Source organism: Falco peregrinus, chromosome 5, assembly GCF_023634155.1.
Source record: "Falco peregrinus isolate bFalPer1 chromosome 5, bFalPer1.pri, whole genome shotgun sequence".
Taxonomy (NCBI): domain Eukaryota; kingdom Metazoa; phylum Chordata; class Aves; order Falconiformes; family Falconidae; genus Falco; species Falco peregrinus.
The window spans coordinates 65424427-65446953 of NC_073725.1; the positions used below are offsets into that span (position 1 = coordinate 65424427).

Consider the following 22527-nt stretch of genomic DNA (forward strand, 5'->3'; position numbering starts at 1 on the left):
TACCCAAAGGAAGCGGTCCTGGCAGCACTGCCCTGTGATCCTCTGCCAGGTGAGAGCAGGCAGAATGTAGCCATGTAACCGCCTCCTGCTGAAGGCTTTGTCTTTAATGCACCAGGCTGGAGAGCACATGCGATTCCTCCTGGTCACACAGCAGGAGGAGCCTTGCTGACCATCAGGAACTTTTATCTCTTTAAGCCTCCAAGGCAGGAGAAGGTGGGATGGTCTTCCCCCCTCACAACCACATGCAGCTGCTTTCTTCCAGAACCAGCTGTGTAAGGATACTCAGATGTGGATCCACAAGCTATAGCTGGTGTCTGAAGCATGGTCAGTCCAGTGCCTCCTGTGCTTTCTGTTAGTAGATGTGCAGGAGGAAAGAGGAACACAGGATACTTTCCTCGAAAAATGCCTGGGACTTTCAAACCGTTTTCCCAAAGAAATAAATTTTTCCTTTTCTTTTTCGAAAGCACTTTTGCAAAAAGTGCCATCAAAGGAAAAGTCTTCCATTTCAGGAACATTTGATTTTAGGACCTTTCTGAAAGCCCCAAACAAAAGTTGAATGCTCTGGACACAACTTTTCAATGCTTTGAAATGAAAATTTCCCTCAGCCTTCATTCTCCCTCTCATAAAATATCTATTTCATGGCCCATTTGGAAAATACTACCTTCTTGGTTTTTTCCTTCAGATTCAGAACAAACCCCACATTTCTACAACCTCAGTATTCCCCCTCCTCAGCACAGGCTGTGCTGAGATCTCCTTGTTTTCCTGCGAGACACCTACTCAGCCAGCTTCAGGCATGGACGGAGCCTGCAGTGCAACAGTTAACATGGTAATACTCCAAGGATTTTGTTTAGAGTTTTATAGCATTACATACCAGCCTTATTGGATTTAAATGGCTTAAATTAACTGGGTTATTTAATGGATTGTCCAGATTAGGGAGGAATCTGCAAAGGCTGTTACTTCAAGAAGAGCAGCTGCATTGGAAGAAAAGATCTCCAAGTAACGTTAATATCCTGGAGGCTCACAAGTCCTGACAGGCCACTCCTGTCCTTTATTGACATTCTCTCATACGCATTTAGCCAGGTTTGTGTTTAGTTTAATAATCTCCTGAAAGTTTAATTGTTGCTTTATTCATCCATGACCTTTCCTTCTCATCTGGAGACATATTATTGCTAATCTACAAATTTCAAGAACCAGATTTATTTGCAAAACCAATTATTCTGCTATGCAAATCTCCTCTCTTCCTGCAGCCTGCTTGAACAGGGCTTTTTTACAGCTGCCATAATATATAGACACTATTCAAATATTTAAATGTAAAATTTATCTATATTTCTTTTCAAGCATGCCTAGGTTCTATGTGGTACAAAGTTAATTAAAATCTTTAGAATCAAAAGCAGGTTTCCTGACCTTGATCCAGACCTGAGACTTTAACCTCCAAAGTCCTCACTTAACCACAGGGGAACTGGGACTACCAGCAAAACGGAAATCACTTCACTGTCGGTAAACTTCTAATGGAGAACGACATCCTCTCCATTAGTGTCAGACATGACAACACCAGTTCAGTCCCGGATACAGACACAGGTTTCCCGAGCTGTTTGCAGATGACTGACCTGAAGTTACTGCAGAAAAATGCTCTCAACAAGAGTCTTTGCTACATATCTTTACCCCAAAACATTCTGGGTGGCACTGCGCCCCTGTCTTCCCAGAGTGATGCCTCCCCTCAGCCTTAGGTTTTATAATCCTGCTGGCACAGGATGTGAGACAGAACACTTCATCTGAATCTGGGGCTGCTCCAAGCCTCCACAGATCCAGGGACTCGAGCCCTCTTCCTAAATAATCAGGGACCACCATACTTAACATTAACTTTAGCTGCCTCCCTGCCTCAATTTCCCCACCTGCGACAACAGGAACACTACCAGTTTGTGTACGCTCAGGTCTTGAAGTGGTGAAGTGCCACCTACTGTAACCCTCCTGCCCAAAAGCACAGCTACTGTCCTATGACTATGGAGCATCATCACCACAATTACAGGCAACCGAGAAACCAACATTTTATACTAAGACTTATGTCAGTGCACAGCATTATCAGGGAAGCTTGCACAATTAAACCATAATTCAGTGGATGGATATTAAGTACTTCGCAGATGAACAAATTAAGAAAGCATTAGCCACAGGATTCGAGGGAGAGGCAAGGTGGGTGCCAGCCAGCGAACGGAGATATTCTACTTGTGCTCCCGGCACTGCGCCTGCTCACCCAGCAGCCCCCCGGCCCCTCTGCAGCTCCCCTCAAGGCTACAGGGGGTTGGGGCTCCCCCAGCACCAAGGTCCCCAGGGCAGCTGGAGCCTATGGCTCAGCTGTCTCCAGGTGCCTACAGAGAAGCCAGGATCCACTAGTCCTCTCTTGGATAATTCTGAAAACATGGAGAAGGAAGCAGAAACTAAGGGGGGGGAGGAGATTTTGAGTCAGAGGCACTGTAGACAGATAACGCAGGATTACGTTTACTGAGGAAGGGGGTCTTTATGCTTGCTCCAACATGAGAAATGTTTGCAGGCTTAGGCTTAGAAAAAAACCACCAAAGCAGCATGAGCTACAGATGGATCCCATGGGGACAGAAAAGTACCCTAGACTGCTAGGAGATGCCATGGTTCACTCGGCTACACACCCACTTGGACCTGACTGTGAAACAAGCACTCCTGGTTGTTTTGCTTCAAGTTGGTAAGACAGAAATAGTTCCATATCTCGCCAATAAATGAGCACCATCAAACTGAAGGACGAGAAACAACAGTAGTCTTTCAATGAAACAAAATTACTTGCACACACACGAAAGACTGAAAATACATGTTGTTGAAACACCTATCTCCTGTACTGCGTACTGAAGTAGAGGAGGGAAGGAAGGAAGGAGGGAGGGAAGGAATATGGTGATAGTTTGTTTCCTTGAGATGTAATAGAGTGAGAGCTCTGCTTTACAGACATGCAGCTGCAGATGACTCTTACACACTTGTATCTGGAGCAGTCCCTTTTCCCTGGATACCTGCAGAGCTCAGAAATGGGAACTGGTCGCCTCCTGGCAGCCAAAGCCAGTGAAGTCAACCATGCCATTGGCTTCAGTAAGCTCTGGCTCAAGCTTTATATATTTCAGTTATGAGTGGCTTTAAGCAGTTTTCCACAGTCTGCAGATTGTTTCTCTTGCTCAAATAATTTAGCTTTAACCTGAGGCTGTGGGCTCAGTCCTTGCTGTCAAAACCCAGTGTGTAGCTTTGCATGAGCTCCTGAGGGTATGGGGGAATACAGCATGTATCTCTCCAACTCCTTCAAAGTCTAGCAGAGCTGCTTTATATTTGTAGAAATCAACATAAATAAAAATAAATCTGACAGGCTTTAGTCTATGTTTCTCCACTATATCCTTGTCCACGCTGGATTTACCCGAGTTGGTTTGTATCTAACAGCTTTGATGGGCACATGTTTACAGCAAGGCAGACCCCAATAAATACTAGCAGGGATAAGGGCTCACTCACAAATACATCCAAGCAAAGCAACCTGTAACATGCAGCCTGTGGGCATGGGTGAAAGTATGGACCCACCAGAAATCCCTGGCTGGGTGTCCCAGTCAGCCCCCAGCTCATTTCTGTGGCTGCCTGCCAGGGTGCACACACAATCTACTTGGGGTATTTCAATCCCATGTGCACAGCAAACCAGGCTGCTTTAATTACCGCTACAAATGTTATGATGCAAATTGCTTTGTTTTCACTGCTATTTTAGCTGGAGTTAGAAACTACTTCTTGTTCTCCTTAGTAAAGGCAAATAAAATTCAAACCCCTGTAATAGTGTCCAATTACATTTGGAGCTGGAAACCTTAAAGGGGAGAAAAAGAGGCCACATTCCCCTGCTGCTGCATGTACCGTGTGGTGGGCATAAACGAAATGTGAATTACACCACTTTTACCAGCGTAAATGATTACAGGACAGCTGCAATCCAAGGTGAAGCTGACCCCTTTAGTAAGTTTAAGCTCAGAGACCATTAAATATGACAGAAACATGAAAGAAGCTTCCTCTCAGTGACATCTGGATGAAAATGTGACTGATTTTCTGGTGCCCTGCAGCTGGATTCTGGCACCTGTACTGGGCTGGCCACAGGCGCTCTGTGCTGGAATAAATGTCTCCATGAAGGGCATGACAGTGCTTGCAACAACTGGCCACTGTCAGTTTGCCAGAGTTGTTTGATATTCTTAGCTTTTCATCATAAACTGACTCTCATCTTGTCTTACAAAGCTGCTAGTGAGGCAGAACTCCACTGAAACCCAACATCTAACCTAAGTGCATGTCTAATGCATTAACACCAAACCCACTGAAAAGCAGCAGGTAGCATTGCTCTGGTCTGATGTGTATTCTGCCGAGCTCAAGGCAATAAGAGAACTGGGCTGTGGTTTTGCTCGATGAAACCTTCAGTGGCAATTTCAGCTGACTGCGTCACCACTGTACTCTTCGGTCCTGTCCTCATGCTATCCTGGACAGCCCCTGCACTGTGCTGACATAACCAGGTGCATGGACAAGCTGAGAAATAGACTGGGAAGTGGGTCAGCTTAAAAAAGTAAGTGAACTCTCTTTTGCTGGGTTGTTGTTCAGCCAGATCTGTTCCACAATCCACTTCACACACACAGCCATGTCAGTACAGTGTGCAATGTCTGCCCCTGGGGATGAGATGGATACTTAAGAAGCAGGTACACCCTAAGTCTGTTCCTGTCATCATGGACTTTTTTGCATGATGCCACATGCTCCAGACTCATCTTTCCAAAATAGCTGTCAGCCTTATTGCTTCCCAAAGCTGCAACGAGCAACAGCAGCCAGCAGCCTTTTAACTGACATTGTGCCCAGCTCCCCTGCCAAAATCTTGAGACACAAGATCCTTTATCTCCAAATTACACTGATCTTTTCCACTTCTCCTTCAAATAAGATGAATCTTATAATTTGTCACATAGCTGGTGGTTTCCAAATGTCTTTAGCCAACAGAGGCTGGGGCAGGGGGGTGGGGGGGATGCTATTCTTCAGGTCAATTTGTGAATTGTTTGGCTTGCCAGTCAAGCAAGTTTCACTCACTTGGAGACAGTACATCTGAGCTATAAAACCTTAACCTCAAAACATAACTCACCGAAGTTAGTGAGCAGCCTGTCATCACTGAGAGCAACGATCCTTAACCCCTTATCTAGCTCTGGGGAATCATTATCTGCAGTTGTTAATTTAAGCTTGTTTTAAGTAATAAAAACCTAGTTCTGCTAAAAAAGTGTCGCTAATTCTATTACTGCTTCATTATTCAGTTTTATAGTAAGAGTTATTGTTTTTATTGATTTCTGATAAAATTGCTGTTCAAATAAATACTGTACATGCTAGCCAATTAACATAACTGGCCAACTTTCCAAGCATTTTCACTTGCCAGGCAAGGGCTGCAGAATCCTCTTAAAACAATTGAAGCAGAGTTTAACCTGCTCCTGTTGAGCTGTGCACATATGAACTGTCATCCTGGCCATGGCAGAGGGTACCAGACAGGGAATGCCAGGCTATATGGGACACAGGTATGACTCTAGGATGGAACGTGGTATTGCCCTCACCTCAACTGTAGTAGTCTTCCTCCTTTAAGCATGGTCTCTCTCAAGCATCAACCTTCAAATTCACTTTGTTATGCACCAATCTATGTACATTTACGTACAAAATAAAAACTATCAGATCCAATGGTACAGGGCCTAGCAGGTTTCAACTCCTATTCAGGCATTCACTTCCCACTGAAATGCAGTCAAGGTTTGGGGGCAGGTCCTCACACCAAGTAATATTAGCCAGGAAGGGGCTCCAGAAGTGCGACTCAACTTGTAGGTAAGAGTGATATTCCCTTGCAGCTGTGGGCTCCAGCAGGATGAGAACAGTCAGGCTGAAGGCTGGACATCAGTCAATAGTATTCAGAGTGGGAAAAGTCCCAGAGAACAACAAAAGCAAGCTGAACAGGTTGGGAATATAATCATCCACAAACTTCTAAGGCTAGCACAATGACCACAAAAGCCTCAAGCAATCCATCTGTCAGCTGGGAAGATGTAATTCAGACAGTGAATGGAGCCACACTAGTGGACAGCTCTATGGGTACCAATTTACTTGAAGAACGAAGAGAGTTTAATCAGTCAGGGTTCAAAAGGCATGCAACTCATGTCAGAGGAGAGCAAAACTGATTGTACACTCATCACAGGTGAACTAAAAGATCAGAGAAGACAAAACAATTACAAGCAGATAATGAAATGGATAGTCAGTAGCACCATCAGAGCCTCTATGGGTGTAAATCCAAGCTAACTGTGTTTGCAACAGCAAGGACTGCAGGAGGAAGGAGAATGAGGGGCTTTCAAGTGGGCAGCAGGACCAGCCTCCATCTCCCCACGCGCTGCAGTCCCCAGTCCACTCAGAGAGGAGACAGCCCAGATCTTAACACTCCCCTGAAGACTGTGTGGTTTGGGGGCCAGTGCCTCTCCAACACCTCTCCTTTGTGGCTTGTGCCACAACCACCAAAACGTGGAGGAAACATTGAACCCATTTCCAATACCTCAATTCAAAATCACCATCACCAGCAGTTTTAGGATGGCTGCTCCTGCCCTTCCTGCTCTGCTAGGGACCTGACAGTTGCTTTGTGGCTATATGAACCATTGCTCACCAAAACATCAGCTCTGAAGAAATAACTGCTCCAGGGAGCCCTGAGACACAGTCACAGGGAGAGGCAGATTAGAGGAATCAGTCTCATTTTCCACCAGAACAGCTGGGAACGTGAATGCACTGTGGGTGACTGTCTTGGCTGAGACAGGTTACCAGCAGCTGATCGAAAGGAATGTCTCAAACCATTCAGTCCCCATGCCCAACTACTCCGCGTGCTGAGACACAGACATCCAGCAGGATGTTTGCTCTGCCCTTCCAGCACTTTGTGGAGTAAGGAAAAAGGGAGGTGGCTTTTCCATCCCCTGCCTTTTACCAGGGGCTGACTATGCCAATTCCTCCATGCAAGGAGGGTGGTCTCCAACCCCATGTGGTACTTGGGATCCTGGAGCCAGAGGCTGCATGCGCTGTGCAAAGCCCCAGGTGGTCCAGGCTAGGCAGAAGCGCATCAACTGCACACACTCACACCAAGTGCAAGACTCTCCATGGCTCTCCACAGGGTTGCAGAGAACCAAGCATTAACTCCCCCGCTGCTGCTTTGCTGCACCCCAACACAAACAGGAGGACGTCAGTGGCAGCTGAAAGGGCCTCTGGGATGGGGGCCTGTGTGAGCAGAGCACTTGTGGAGAGCAGGAGATAATTATCTCCTTGGAAGCAACAGGGCTCATTTTTTAGAGAACAATGCTTATCTTTCCATCTCGCTTGATGATCCCTTATCATTACCTAATCCTCCTGGGCTTCACAGACATTAGCTAATCTTGTGATAAGAGATTAAGAAAAAAGCCACGACTTGTTCCCAGGCGTTAATGGCAATTTCCCCAAAGCCTGGGTGTATGACACAGAGATCCAGAGATGCCTTACAGGCCTTGCTCTGTTTGAAAGACACAGGCAGAAACCTGATTATTCCCAACTGACCTGCTGGGTACTTAGTCATGGTCGTTCAAGTTGTTTTAAGATGAGAAAAAAATTATCATTAGGAGGAGCTGTGCTAGAGCAGTATAGCAATGATAGCTAGTGCTTTGATAATGCCCATAGAGAGGTAAGCGTGCCAAAGGGTAAAGCAGCATTCTGGTAATGTTTCTTGCATGCAAAGCAGAGCCATCTCTAACGGGAAGGTCAGAGACTCTTACTATAGGTTGGGATAAACCACACTGAAACTGGTAGTTTTTTAGCTGTTACTCCTCGAAAAAATAACTGCAGTTAAGCACATGCATCTACAGAAAACAGGAAATGCAAAGGTGCCCCGAGTGTGAATGCTTTGAGAAGGAGAAGGAGGGGTGTGTGTGTGGTGGGAAATCCCTGGTTTAATTTGGAGGTAGTGAGAAAAAGAGCACAGAAGGAAAGTCAAACACAATCATGTGTGCCTTGTGGGAAGGCAGAGACACAGAACGAGTTTCTGAGTTGTGTCTATGTATGAAAGGATTGGAGCTGTTGTTTCAGGCTGTGGGGTTTCTCCCCTGCTATAAAACCAGACCTTTGCACATCCATGTAAAGAAAATTGCCTCAAGGATTCCTGACTTCAGTACCAATTTGCTCCCAACAACACTCTACGATATCTTCTTCTGTGGTTAACACAGCCAGAGCAGTGAGCAGGAAAATGTAGAACCCCCCACCCTGGGAGGCCATCCAACTCATTCAGTGGAGGATGGTGACCAGGTTTCATGGCATCGCTGCCGGTCTTGGGAACCACCTTTGGGAAACTGCTCTGCTTCCAGAACTTGTTGCGCCACATCAGCATAAATACAGGATCCTAACAACAGCTGCAGTTTCCAGTACTTTCAGGGCCATGTACTCTTTTTCTGCACACAAACAGCATGTTCCATTAGCCCAAATTACTTTTGTTTTCAAAGGAAGACATACCAAAGAAAGAACAAAAATAACTACTCTTGCCCAGGACAACACAATGTATGTGTTTTCTGGCTCACTTTCTGCAATAGCAACAGTTTTTAAAGACAAAAATATCTCAGAAATGGTCTATGGTGCATAGAGCAACATTCAATTCAAGGACCACAAACCAGATGATGCCTTTGCTAGAGAATCAGAGGGCATTAGGGAGAGTGCCTTTCTGAGACACATCCTGCCCCACCTACTGCAAAAATAGCAAAGAAAACCTCTCTGCTAGAACACATCTCATTCTGCATTACACGTTACAGTTTGAGAGCTGCTCCTGTGCAAAACCAACACTGTTACTGAAGAAACAATGCATCAAACCCACTGATGGGAATTGGCTCTCCGGGCAGCACAGCCAAGAAAAAAAACCCTCTTTTTTCCCCTCTTGTAACAAATGGCCTCTTTTCCCCAGTCATCTGGGTAACATTTAAAGATTAATACCTTATGTGGCACAACACAGAGTCGTTTGCTTCCTTTTAAGAAAGCATAAGCTCTTTAGAGATCGGGTTCTACTTTCAGAGTTACCTGTCTACAGAGTAAACACACTTCAGATGTACAGCCAGTTTTTTTGAAGAATGGGTTAGCTAAATGAAGGGTTACCGAGTGTGATCTTAATGGACTTTGCTTAGTTTCTGATTGGCTTTCATCTATTACACTGTTTGTTCTTTAAATTTCCAAATGACTGCGAACAGAGCCTTGGATTGAAAGACAATTTGCAGGCAGCACGGAGGGCTGTGCTGTTTAATGGACAAGGAACTGGCCTGGGACTTGGGAAGCCTGATGTGCATTGTAGCTCTAACGTTCCCCCATCTACTGCCTGTCACTTCCCTAGCTATCTTGCATCTGTGAAATGAGGGTAAAGACAGTGCTCAGGAACACTACATACCAAATCACTCTGGGTAAGTAGCATCAACCTTTTGCCCTAATCAACTCCAGGCATCTACTTGCTCTCTGGTCTCCAAACCACTACTCACCCCCCACAACACAGGAGATCTGTACTCTGGAGAGTTTGTGTATCTCACCTTTGTCGACAGGGAAAGCTTGGACAAGTAGTTTAGGTTAAAATTCTTAACTTTCAGCTCACTTCTGATTAGCTTCAGCACCTCCCATTCCTTGATCTCCCTTGTCTTGCTGATATGGTGTGCAGCTGCCAGTAACAGTGGTAAAACACCTGTAGGAGTCCTAGACAGAAGTTACTTCTGGGAAATATTAAGTATTATTCTGATTATTCTGTCAGAATGACAAGATGGGCAGAATGACAAAGTCAAGTGTCAGGCCACACACTGCCTGTTACAGTCACTCCGTGGAGACCTACGGTGAAGCAGAGCAAATGTACCAGGAAAATCCTTGGAGACTTCTAGATGTTAAACAAGAAAGAAAAATAATGGAGGCAGCTGCCAGACTCCGGTTGGTTTTAAATGGAAAAGTCTGATTGCTTCAAAACCTTTTTCTGGTTGGCTCTGGTATTTTCCCTTCCACAGGATGTTTTGAAATTTATACCTTTGTTTTGAAAGAGACCATAGCTCTTCCCCTTGGGATTTCCCATAGAGCAGAGGCTTCTGCAGCAGACTAAGGCCTTATGCCAGCCCTGCATGAGCTGGGAAGCTCTCCTGAGCAAGGGAAGCTGGCAGGGGACATTTTCCAATCCTTTCAAGACCTTTGTAGGCTGCCAGAGTGAAGGAGAGGGGCCTTGGCATAATGGAAACCCTGTCCCCAGAGAGGAAACGTGAACAGAATCCTGCCCTGTCTTGAGGCCCTGGACTTTTCTGAGGAAAAGGTGACCGATTCTGTTGTTTGTACAGTTGCAGTTACAGAAATGGCTTAGCAAAAGAATAAAAGCAAAGGCACTTCCCCTCACAGCTCCCTCTTTGCCTTGCAAGTCTTATTTGCTGACACAGACAAGTTTTGCTGATGTTAGCACTACAAAACCTGAGCAGCGCCCAGAGGGGGAGAAGGGGCCTGATCAGCATTATATGGGGACAGGGACACACTGGGGGTGAACCCAGCAGAGCCCCTGGCCCACACAGCAGATCTGAACCTGTCTGGTTTGATTCTCACCTACCCAGTGTTGCATCTCAGTCCAATTCCAAGGCTTTCAGAGGGTCTCTCTTCTGATTAACATCAGAGCATAACAGCCTGGCCCTTCTCCTACCACAGCTTTGGCACTTACTACAGCAGAGGCTGGATCAGGCCCTGAACAAAAGCAGAATCAGGCCTTCTGAGGCACTGTCTTAAAGGCTGCAGGATTTGGCCTTTTTGTTGGCACTTGGGCCAGTAGTATAGCTGCCTTTTTTTTCCTTCACTGCCTCTTTCCAGCTGGGAGCATAACACTTTGGCCAGTCAATGATAAAATGGTTTAATGTAATAAACATGAATCTGTCAGACTTAAGTGCCCTAAAATATTCCAGGCTGCAAATGCAGGACCAACAGTGAGCTTGTTGATACAGCCTCAAGCCAGAACTAATCAGACATAGACACCATTTGCTTTCAATAGAAATTGTATTCAAGAGGGCCGCTTCCTGCTTGCAGGGAAAGATGGGAGGCAAAACAGAGTGATGTGGCACAGTGAAAGCAAAGAGTTCTCTCCCGTCAGGCTAAACATCACAGGGTTTCAATGTCTTGCAGGGAAAGAGGCTCACCATTTGACTAGAGATCCTGCTGACTCAGCTCACAGCTGAAGATCTTCCTGGGAAGAAAAACCATACAAATAAATAAGACCTTTTTGTGTGCAGGGTTGTAAATAACAGGTAACGAAAGCAGAATCAGCAGCCAACAGGCCGGGGCTGTAAAACTGCACATGTTGGTGCTGCATTAGGACAAGAAAACAGTCCTTTACCTCCTTCATCTGGCACAGAGATAACATTAATTAGCCTTTCAAGTGGCCCTTTGATGCCTAGGAAAGCCAATGTCACTCAGTTCTGGAGTCTCTGCAGGCAGACTCAGAAAAGAACTGGCAGGAATTCAGTGCAGATGCTTTCCAAACTCTGTTATGCTGGGTGTAAATCCAGCCCAGCTCTGCTAACAGCAGAGTTGTGATTTACATCAGTGGAAATGAGAGCAAAAATCACTGGAATTAGCCCTCTGAGATAATTTGATCTGATCATTAGTGATGGGTAATTAGAAGCACTTGAGCCTGTAGCCACATACACACACACAACCAACTGTCCCTGAGTTAAGCAGAAGTCTAACTGTAGCTCACCATTTTCACAGCATTATTATTTTCCAGCTCTACTTTGCTGGCCTCCTTTCAGGACACACATCCCCACCCCCGAAATGCACACAGGATAGCACTTTTCCTTTGAGAATTGCAGGTCCTGGGAGTATTAAACCCCAAGACCTGTTCCAACCAGATCAGCAGCTCTGCTTTGCAAACTCAAGGAATTCGGAAAACTTGGAGTGAATCCAGGTTCAAGAGAACTTAACATAGATGTGACAAGGGCTCCCTGGTGCTACAGTTATAAATAACAATTAATAATAATTAATCACTTAATGACAAGGTTCCCTGATCAGTCATGATCACAATTTCATGGCTGATATCACCATGCTTTGAGACAGATATGGCAGGCTTGACCTTTCCTCCTCACCAGCTTTATGCTGTTATAATTCTGTTAAGCCAAATCCTCAGCTTGTATAAATCAGCACAGCTAGAGTGACTTCTGATTTATGCCAGTACAGGAAGGGAATCCCATCCTCTACATATTTTACCAGCCTAACAACCTAACACATAGCAAGGCAGAGAGTCAAATACTGAGTAGGACTCTTTTCCTTAAACTGCTGTCTTTCACCTGCAGAAAGGAAAATAAAAATCAGCTTTCAGGCTTCTCGGTATGACTGCTTCAGGGTCAGGAAGGGGAAACTTAAGTCTGTCTCCATTTCCATGCAGTTGGTGTTCTCCTCCTTCAACATACCACATGACTGCTGAATGAGTACTACACTGCCTAATTACATTTGATCACCTCTGAAACATCAGATTTCAGCCAGTGGAAGAGGGACTTTTCATCTATAGCCACAGCCCAAATGCTACCCAACTTCCTAGGGGAAAGAGAGATAGGAGAGAAACACTCCCTCCACCCCCAGAAGATCTTTTAATACTCCTTTCTTCCTGTGGCTCTTTCCACTTTTCCAGGGGCTGCAGAAGACTGCCTCCCTGATTGAAGTGAACTCCCTCTAAAGGCTTTCTCTCTTTAACAGACTCGAGGTTGTTCTGGCCGAGTGCTCTGCTGTGTGGGCACCCTCCCCGCTTCTGATGTTCTTATTATTCTCATTGTCATCAGCCTGAATCATTTTGTGCCCCTTTTGTTATGCTCCCTAGAACGGCCTGTGATAAAGACACTTCCAGCATTGTTACTACTTTTGCAAAGTTCTTTTTATTTCTTCTCCAGCCAAACAATAATCTAAGGGGCCATATTTGAGGTAGCATATTAGAAAGTGCCTGCTTTATTATCAGCACAATATGGGCCTGTAATCTGATAATGATAAAAATCTGCCCCTTTGCTTTGGCTCTTATCATTTAATTGGAGCGAAGGAGCACATTCGTTTGTTAATAATTTTATAATTGGTGCTATCTGCTGAGACCCATCAAAGGAACTGTGTGCAGCAACTGCTTTCAGTACAAACCATCTTCCTGATAAGATGAGCTTTATGGCATTTAAACGCTCCTGTTATTGTTTGCAGTGCAAAGGGTGCTTTCAGGGCGCACAGCCCACCTATAACACCTGCAGCTCGGCACTAACCCCCACCTTTGCATGCTCCCCCAGCTCCCAGCCTACACTTGGACCTGTCTGCTGTTACCAGGGGAGCTGGTGGCTTTTGCAATCCCTTCTGTTCTGGTTTAACTAGACATCCCAATATTTTGACAACGCAAGGATTTGTCTCTTCACACTTGTGTCTCCATGTGGCTCCCAGCCCAACTCACCTGAGGCATCTCCTCTCTCACTCCGCCATCTGCTTGTGAGCAGAAAGAAAGCAGAGACAGCTGGATCCGCACAGGGTGTGAAGGGAAGCACACGCCAAAGGGTTTGTTTCCTCCAGCAATGAAAACACTAAGGATGTGTCTACACTGACAGTCAAGTAAAAGCCAAGTCTGTTCTTAAATCCAGACCCATACTGTTTACACTGGGGCTTAGCCCCATCGCTGGGCTCTGTGGAGGTGAGATGCAGCTGAGTTCATCACCTCTGCACCAAGGCAAATGCAGTGGATTAGCCCTGAGTTGCTACAGCCCAGTCCACCAAGTGCTGGCCTATGCTTGGCAGCTCTTCCCCACAGCATGGGCACTTTAGCACAGCAAAACAAACAGTCCACAGATTGGTCTTTTGCCTAAGGGTAAATAGCACGGTTTAGCTAGTTGTCATAAAGCTGAACTCTTCCTCTCTCTCCCCAAAAGCCCTTATCACTGCTGCAGCCAGTGCCTACTGGGATGAGTCCCTATACCCTGCCCATGTGTCATCTGGGACAGTGGTATCTGGACTAGCCAAAACCATGCCAGGAAGCGAGCTAGCAATGAAATACTGTGGGCAAGTGAAGACACTGGGCACCCTGCACCAGCCACAGCTGGACCACTCCCTAAGTCCCCAGGTCTCTGGAGCCACCTCAGCTGCAGTCGGATGCTCCCCTATTAGCACACTCCAGCAGCATGACACACAGTGGCTAACCTGCTGCAAATATCCCTAATGCAAACAAGTTCTAATAAGCTGTTGCTCTCATAGTGCTGTTTGCATTAAGGCACAGACAGCAGGCATTTCCACAATTACATGTTTGTTTAAATACCAGCTAACATAACAGTAACCAAAGCCTAACGAGAGGTACTCCTGTCTCGAGCTGCCCTTGACAAAGCAGGGGCCACCTTGCCTCCCTCCTCTGTGTCTTACACACAGCAAACCTCTATGCACCATCTTCTGCCCTGAGGGACTCAACAGGAATGGCCAGTAAAGCAAAAACTGAGAAAAGAACAAGCATAACAAAACAGAAAGCTGAGGTTGATGCATTCACTTGACTCCAGATATAAGTGTTGAAGAAAAACAGCCAAACTCATCAAATAAATGAGAGGTATAAACCCTGCAACAGCCACACAACCGTAGTACCCAAATAGCAGCACAGGGCACAGTTCTGCAGCAAAGCTTGCTCTGCTTACAGGTAGGAAACGAGAGAGTGAGAGATGTTTTGGAGCATCATACTGCTGTTTAAGTCATTCTCACCTCATTTGAAGTCTGGCTGCCAAGTCCTGCCCACCCCACCATTTCAGTGACATTTATAAACCCAGAAGTTGTCACTGTGACCAAATGACTAAGCAGCACTTCAAAAAAACCTACCATCATCCTCCCACGCTATGACTTCTCTTTACCAAGCAAAAGAACTGAGGCAAGCAAAAATCAGGGCTAATCCTTCAAAACGGATTACCAACACCAGGCACCTGGATTTCTGCGAGGTCCCTTCTTGAAACAACCCTGCCTTCACCACCCAAATGAGGAACAGCACAAGGCAGCTGCAGAGCTGAGGGCAGGATGCATCAATCTTTGACAATGTGCTCTTCTTCAGACCTGTCTTAGGGCAAGATCTGATGCTGTGCTGTGGAAGATACACTGGAATTTTCTGGTGCTTTCCAGGAATTCCTGGATCTAGAAGCTCAAGGATTTCCCAGCTGGGAATTTTCCCAGTACCTTCTCTGAATTTTCTAGTGTTTTATAGGAATTTCTTGATCAAGAAAGGTTCCATGCCCAGGATTTCCTGGAAAGCCCTAGAACCCCACGCCGCCACTGCCAACACCCTCCTAACACTCTGGTGTGTTTACCCATCACCCAGGAATTAAAATTTTAACAAAACTGATTAAATTTAAATTTGACCTTATCACATCTGGATGTGTCTATTAAGGCATCAAAGGGACAGCAAAAAAATAATTCAGTCTTTAATAACCCTTAACAACAGCTCTGTGTCTACCACCTGTGCTTGCATGAATGGCAAGGAGGAAAAAACCCACAAGCTTCATCTGGCAAACGCCAAGTGGCTGCTGGCATCTGAAGGGGACATTAGGCTGCCTCATGCTGCCCTCAGTTGGGGCTGGCTTGGGACCTGCCACACAGTTCCAGGCCAGGTCTGCCCCAGGCACTGAGATGCCCCCAACCCTGCTGCTCCTTGGGAGCGCACATGAAACTGGGATAGCAGGGGGTGCAAGTCCTTCCCTAGAGTTCTCTGCCCTGTCCCCACCACCCCTAGGTGAAACAGGGAGGGAAACTGGTCCATCTGTGCTAGAAAACCCCAAGCAAGCCCTGTGCCAGAGAAACCACAGCCCAGGAACCATTCAGGCCCAAATGGCTGTTCATCTCCCTTCTCCACCTTTATACCCTGCAGCCCTGTCAGAGGACTCAGACTTTTTTTTTAATATCCCAGAATAAGCACCTGTTTGACATGAGCAATGATGATCATTTGATATAGCGAGGGTGAGACTAATTAAAACCTAGAGCTTTATGATTTCATTTGGCTCCTGCAAGACCTGGCTGTCTAAATTTATTTATGTGAGTTTTAAGTGGTTTATGCAAATTCTAGTGTTTGTGAAAGGCCCTGGATTCCCCAACATGGAGAAGAAAGTATTCTGTTTATTCACATGGCTGTCACAAGCAGCAGAGGGTCTGGCCCAGGCTCTGGAAGGATTCCCAAGGATTCAGCTGGGCTGTTTAAAGTGCTGTTGTTTTGACATAGATTTCCATCCACATCAATGCACTGGGGCTACACACAGACCAAATGAGGGCCCTGGAACTCAGGTGCGTTTAGCAAAAGCAGCTGAAAAACTTATTGTTCCCACCTGCAGGATCTGGAAGCTCTTTGCTGGCAGGACACACCACGATGCCCTGCATGGGACTTGCAGAGCTGTGCTTGCACCCAAGGGGTCCCACTGGCTTTACTGCATCAATCAAAACCCTGGTAGAAATTAAATCTAAGGCCCAGATTTTCAAGTTTCATCTGCCACCTCAGTGATGTGACCAAAATGGGAGATAAGACAACAATAAAGAAGTAGAGAGGCTGTGCACAAGGCAACAGCCTTTGGAGCAGAGAGGGTCTTTTCAACCTGTGTTGATAACACACTGAGCTCTTCAAGGGGCACAGACCAAACTGAGCTGGATTCCCTCACCTCCAAACCATTCTACTTGGCTTTAGTGTCTGAAGGGACAGCTCCAACTCTTGTCACTGGCTTCCCTAGTGCTGCAGAGAGCTTGGTCTTGTATTGGCAGCCTTCTCGCTCCTCTGTGGCCCTGAATTCACCCACAGTGGCCTGTCATGCCTGTTGGCCAGAAAAAAGCACCTGCAGGGAACAGGCAGTCTCCTGCCAGGGACATCTCGCCTCTCTGAATGCAGCCCCAGTAGCCAGGAATTCCTTAACAATTCAACCGGGACTTGCAATGAATCAGTCATTCCGCATCTCCTGGAGTGGAGCCCAAATGTGCAGACACCCACTGCCTCCCAGTGCTGGGTTTGAAAGTTGGGCCCTGCCCACCAAGCCTCTCTATAAATGTCCAAGACAAATGGAGAAGTAGAAATAACCCACACGCTCCAAGCGCCACCTAATAAATTACTCCCAATTGTTTCCTTTATTTTAAAATAGACACAGTATTTCCTTTCCTCCCTACTTTCCTGGACAGTTCAGAGGATTAATTAATATTGGATACACGTTTGGGTCTGACACACTTTATAAACAGTTAGTATTAATCAGATTCGAATTGATCAGCTCTGGCTTAGCGCAGCCCTTGTCAGCCACTCTCACAACTCAGTGCTGATTGCCGATGCTGTGATACATGACTGCACTGTGTCTGAGCCAAGAAACGTCCATTGGGACAGTCTCCCACTACCTCTTAGACCATTACAGTGTTTTCCTATCCCTCCACATCATGAGGTATGCACAAACCCACAAGAAGTGTACCCCTGAGATCATCCAACCTAGGCAGAAGAAAGGGAGGGCAAAGGATTTACATAAAATATCCCACAGGAGGCAGCAATGCACGTCTGCATCACCAGCCTTGCGTCCATGCCTGGTATTCAGCCCTGCCCTCCACGCCAAACTTTGTCCAACTTTGCCTTCTCAGTATTGTCTGCTTCCCATCTGTATCACCATCTGCAGCCTGCCCTTTCTTTTTCTTTTTCTGCACTATGCTTAAACCCTGGGATAAAGAGACAGGAATGCTGGATGGATCACAAAAATTTGGGGATTGCTGTCAAGCACTAGCCAGAGGAGACCCCTCTCAACAGAGAAGTTTGTCCTGTTGCTCACCTTCTGCTCTTTGCTGTTTGACACATGGTGTCAATCAGCTTTCAACTCAGATGTCAATAAAAGCTGCTTTTCTGACTGCAAGGTCTCTGCTAAGCATGGCTTTTGGGACTGGAGAAGCTGTTCACCAGGGTCTGCATGTCTTATGTTACATCACCTGAGGAGTAAACAACAGGCTCCTCTGAAAGAGACCTCTCCAACTGTTTTACATTTTGAGGATACACTGAAGAATCCCCTGTCTGGGATGCAGGAGTGTCATGATTTCACATGCCACACACATGAGCAGTGAACACTCCACATACGCCATCACATCAAGCAGTTTGCCACAGTGCTCTGAATCATGGCTCCCTCTGCAATCAGGATCAGTCCCTCTGAAGGGACAGGATCAGCCCCTCTGAAGGCAAATGAACTTGCCCTAAGGTCCATGTTTAGGGTGGAAGGGCACTCAATGACTGCTCTCCACCAACACTGGAGGGACCTTGATGGGATTCCTTGCAGAGGACTGATGCCATTTTGCCCTGTGTGCTGGCAGGGGTCAGGTAAAAAAAAGTCTTTGCTTAGCAATTCTGTTGTGCAGTTCATCTTGCACCAAGCTAGTAATAGGAAAAAGTAAACCCATGTAAGGTGACAGACAGGTGAGGTAGGAACTGGGACCTACTTACCCCACTTTTCCCTGCAATAAGACAGAATGAGCTGACTTTCCCCAGCTACAAATAGACCAAGGCATGTCCTATATCCTGCCTGCAGAGCCCAGTGATGCTGGCTCAGCATTAGCCTGGCCATCCTCCAAAATTGGATTTCCAATTAATAGCATCGACTCATCACAGAGAAGCAGCAGCTCAGGTCTTAGCTGAAGGTCAAGGAACTTAAGGCAGCACAGGACGGATTTACACTCCACCTAAGTTCCCAAGTCACCTGTGGCATACAAGGCAGAGGCTAGGCTCGATGCACAAGCCTCTTATCCAGCAAGGACAACAGGCGGCTTTTACATGAGCTCAAGATCCTAAACCCAGTAGCACTGCAGAGAATTGGAGAGGGAGAAAGAGAGAGCTTTTCCCCCACTACTGGCAGCCACTAGGCTAGAAGAGCATTTTCAGCCTCAGCCAAAAGCACATGCCACCTGGACTGTGGGTGAAAAGAGCCTTAATAGCATTTACATAAACTTAAGGAGACTCAGGTCACAAACCTACCCTTCAGCATGGAGGGAGAAAAAAAGACCACCCAGATGTCATCAAGCCATCCTCTGTATCGGATGAGGCCCTTGGAAACACAGGCATAGCACAAAACGCCACCTTAGAGCCACCACTTGCATTCTGAAGCATTTCCCATTCTTCTGCCTGGGCAAAGGTTCAAGATTTGAGGTTGGAGGGGAGAAGGGGAAAAGGGGAGAAGGTATTTTATTTATAACCGCACATTCATTTGATTAAGAGCTGTTTCTGAAAGATTTGCCTGAAACAATAGAAAGGGAAGGGGTGCGTCAGTGGGGGAGAGAAATCATACACTACAGTTTAATCCAAGAAGCACTGCAGAGGGTTGGGAAATGGCTGGCACTCTCTACCCAGCCCCTTCTGAAGCAGCTGAGCAGAGCCAATTTCCAACTCAGAGAGACAGCAGCTCCTGGAAGATGCTTTCCTTCTACATCCCTGGAGAAAGGAGTCTCTGTTCTGGACAGATGGGATCCTTTTAATACCAGTTTCATTTTGGGGATGGAGAAGGGTTAAATTCCCAATGAAAGGACCAAAAAATCCATCAGCTGAGACTCACTGGACCACCTCCTCCTCTCCCCGTAGGTGCTGCAGCTTGGCAGGCCACTATAATCACCTTATCAGTATTTTCCTACCATATAAATTCACACATAAAAAATCAATTAACTACCAGTGTTGTTGATTATAAATCAACTATTTACATAATTAATTACTATATCTTTAATAAATGGTATGCAGGAAAGGAAGCCGGCAAAATATAGCCATTCTTTTGGCATCATCAATTATTTGGAAGGGAAGGCAATTACACTAAATCTTTCTTCCACCTAGCTCTCTTGTCAAGGGAAATATCTCCCCCTCCTTCATCCGATTCAGAGCCTGGAACTGGGCCTCCAACATCACATTACTAAATTGCTTAAGCAGCATTTTAAATAACAAAAAGGGATATCATTTAATTTTTTTTTGAAACATGAAAATCAATAAGCTGTCCTTCAGCTTCCCTGAGTGATTGGCCAGGGCTGTGTCTCTCCAAGCTAATTCAATTTCCAGCCTTACTCAGAGCAACCAAGGCTTCAAAAAATAATCAGGCTGATCTTATGGGCCCATTTGGGACTTCATCGAGGAATTCGTTTCATAGAATTAGATATTCTGTACTTTTTGAAAGGAGATACATTCCTGTCATTATTTGGAGAGAGACCCTGATCAATAATCCTTACTGATATTTATGGGTTACAGTTCCTTGCATGTACATGTACAGTGACATGGAAACCAGCTACTGGATGGGGAGTCTGTTGACTTGGACTGCATGGGTGAGGATCACTGCATGGGTGAGGATCTCTCCAAGGGTGGATGCCCCGAAAGTGTCAACAGATGTTTTCTACCTGGAAAGCTCAATCCCCAGGTGCATGGGAGGGGAAGAGTTCGTAAGGCTAAGCACCTTTTATCGAGGGCAGAGTCCGGCCTAATAACCAGGCTGAGTAAAAGTCTGGCAAGCAAGGAAGGCTGGCCGCAGATGGGAGGAAAGAATGGCAGCTGGGGGGTAGCACTGCATCTTCCTCTGCTGAAGGCTCTGCCAGGTGATTTCCAGTAGCTGTGTAGATGAAGTCACCAACTGTTGCCCATCTGCAGTTTCAGCTACACAACTCTGCCAGCAGAAGGGACTACCTGAGCGCTCCCTGGTGTCAGAAAGTACATCAGCAAAGGCACCGAGCTGTGAGCTGCAGCAGCAGAGGTACAGACAGACACCCTGACCAGCCTCCTTTGCCTCTGAGGGCAGTCCTGCCACAGCCGATAAGTCTCTTCCCTATAAAACTGGTCTAGGTCGTCTTTCCTCTACAGACAGCTCTCACAGTTTCCAAGCTGGTAATTACATCTCCCCCTATGTCTGTAAAGCACCTAGCACAGCTCTAAATGCTACTGTATTATCAAAGATTAATCCTCCCTCATGAAAAACCCAATGAAAAGGGAAAACACAAAAAAATCCCTCCACAGCCACTAGATTTTAAGAGCAGAACAGGAATTCAGAGCAAGTGTCCCTCCAGCCAAGCAGCCTATCTCCAAGAGTGGCCAGCAGAGGATGCTTAGGGAAAGAATAAGCAACAAGTATGGCATGAATTTATACCTTCCCAGCAGCAATCAGCAAAATGAAGGTTGAGCCAGCCCCTGCATCTGGAACATCCTTTCTAATAGTTACGCTCCAGGATTTTTTCTGATGCAGGACTAGCATCTGCATGCCCTTCCTTCTATTTCAGGACTGCATCTCCATACCCCAAGACTGATGCCAGGGGTCCAGATGTGACAGTAATGGGGGCTACACCAGTATCAGAGCAGGGAAGGCAGAAAGCAGGTCATTTCTTTACAACAGCTTATAAGATTCAGTGGGAAATGATCACTCATTAGAGGTTTCACAGGAAAATGAAACAGAAGTATAAATCTGCTCTGGAAACCTTGACGTCAGCTACAACATTAGGTCATACAGCACAGAGGGAGATCCCTATTCAATTCACTGAGATTATAGACTCATTCATCAGAATCCTACTAGTTTCATCTCATTAGTCATCTACCCCAGAGCATAAAAGATGCTGTTAGCCATTAACGGGTGACTAGCACTGTCCCATTTTACAGATAAACTGGGATAGAAAAGAAAGTTAAGGTGACCTCCCTAAGGGCAGATGCTGAGAACAGAAAAGCAGTGGCCCACTTCCTAGTTGCTTTATGCCCATGAGAGATTTCTCCCTCAATACACAAGTCTGTGTTTTGAAAAGAGTGTGTGTTTACACAGAGCCCAGTCATAACAGAGCAAATTTGAACATCCACTGAACCACCATGAACAACACTGTTTGAAACATTTTCTCCATCTTTCAAGATTATTGCAGCATCTGTTGATCACATTAAGTTGTACGTGTGCTGTCTCCATGGAGACTGCAGAGTCTCCCTGGGTTTCCAGTTACTGTATGTGGTTTCAACTGAAAGCAGAGTCACCCAATGAGTCAATCTCTATTCTGTGTAATGAGAGGAAAGGATGTCACTGGGCTGATTGTTAGGTATGATGGATAATGAAGCCAGATTTATCATTACACTTTCTTAAAGAGACATAGTTATGGAAGTGACACCTCAAATGGGGATCTGTGTAAGGTTTGTTAAAAGACAGTCCTTAAAAGCAGTACGCATCCTTCCTTGAAGGGATCTCCATTCATCCATAGGGAAACTCTCCCCATGAATTTGCACAATAGGCATGAAATAACCAGAAACTATCTTGTGAAACAATCAGCCACAGATAAAAGCTAGTCTTCAAAGGGAAGAAGACCACAGCTAAAACTTCTTTTGCTTTTAATCAGCTTGGGGCCCCCTTGCAAGAAAGGTAAGGAAAATATTTTTTGTAATGAATCAGGAATGTACAGCCAGCATGCAAAGTGACAACAGTCATAAGGAAACTCAGTTAATTTGGCTTGCAGACTTAATTTGGTCAAATTATTGGAAGCCCTGGAATTCTGTCTTTTAACTGTGCA

The 22527-nt window shown here is 45.8% G+C and overlaps 1 long non-coding RNA gene across 2 annotated transcripts in view; it reads right to left on the minus strand.

Moving 5' to 3' along the window:
* LOC106112753 (uncharacterized) overlaps nt 1-22527 on the minus strand; it is an 80145-nt gene that overhangs the window by 44393 nt on the left and 13225 nt on the right. The window contains exon 3 of one of the 2 annotated variants that reach the window (XR_008747564.1): nt 11078-11248. The exons of the other annotated variant lie outside the window; for it this stretch is intronic. This is a non-coding gene — a long non-coding RNA (uncharacterized LOC106112753). Of the gene's footprint in view, nt 1-11077; nt 11249-22527 lie in introns of those variants that run through there. 2 annotated transcript variants of the gene reach the window in all.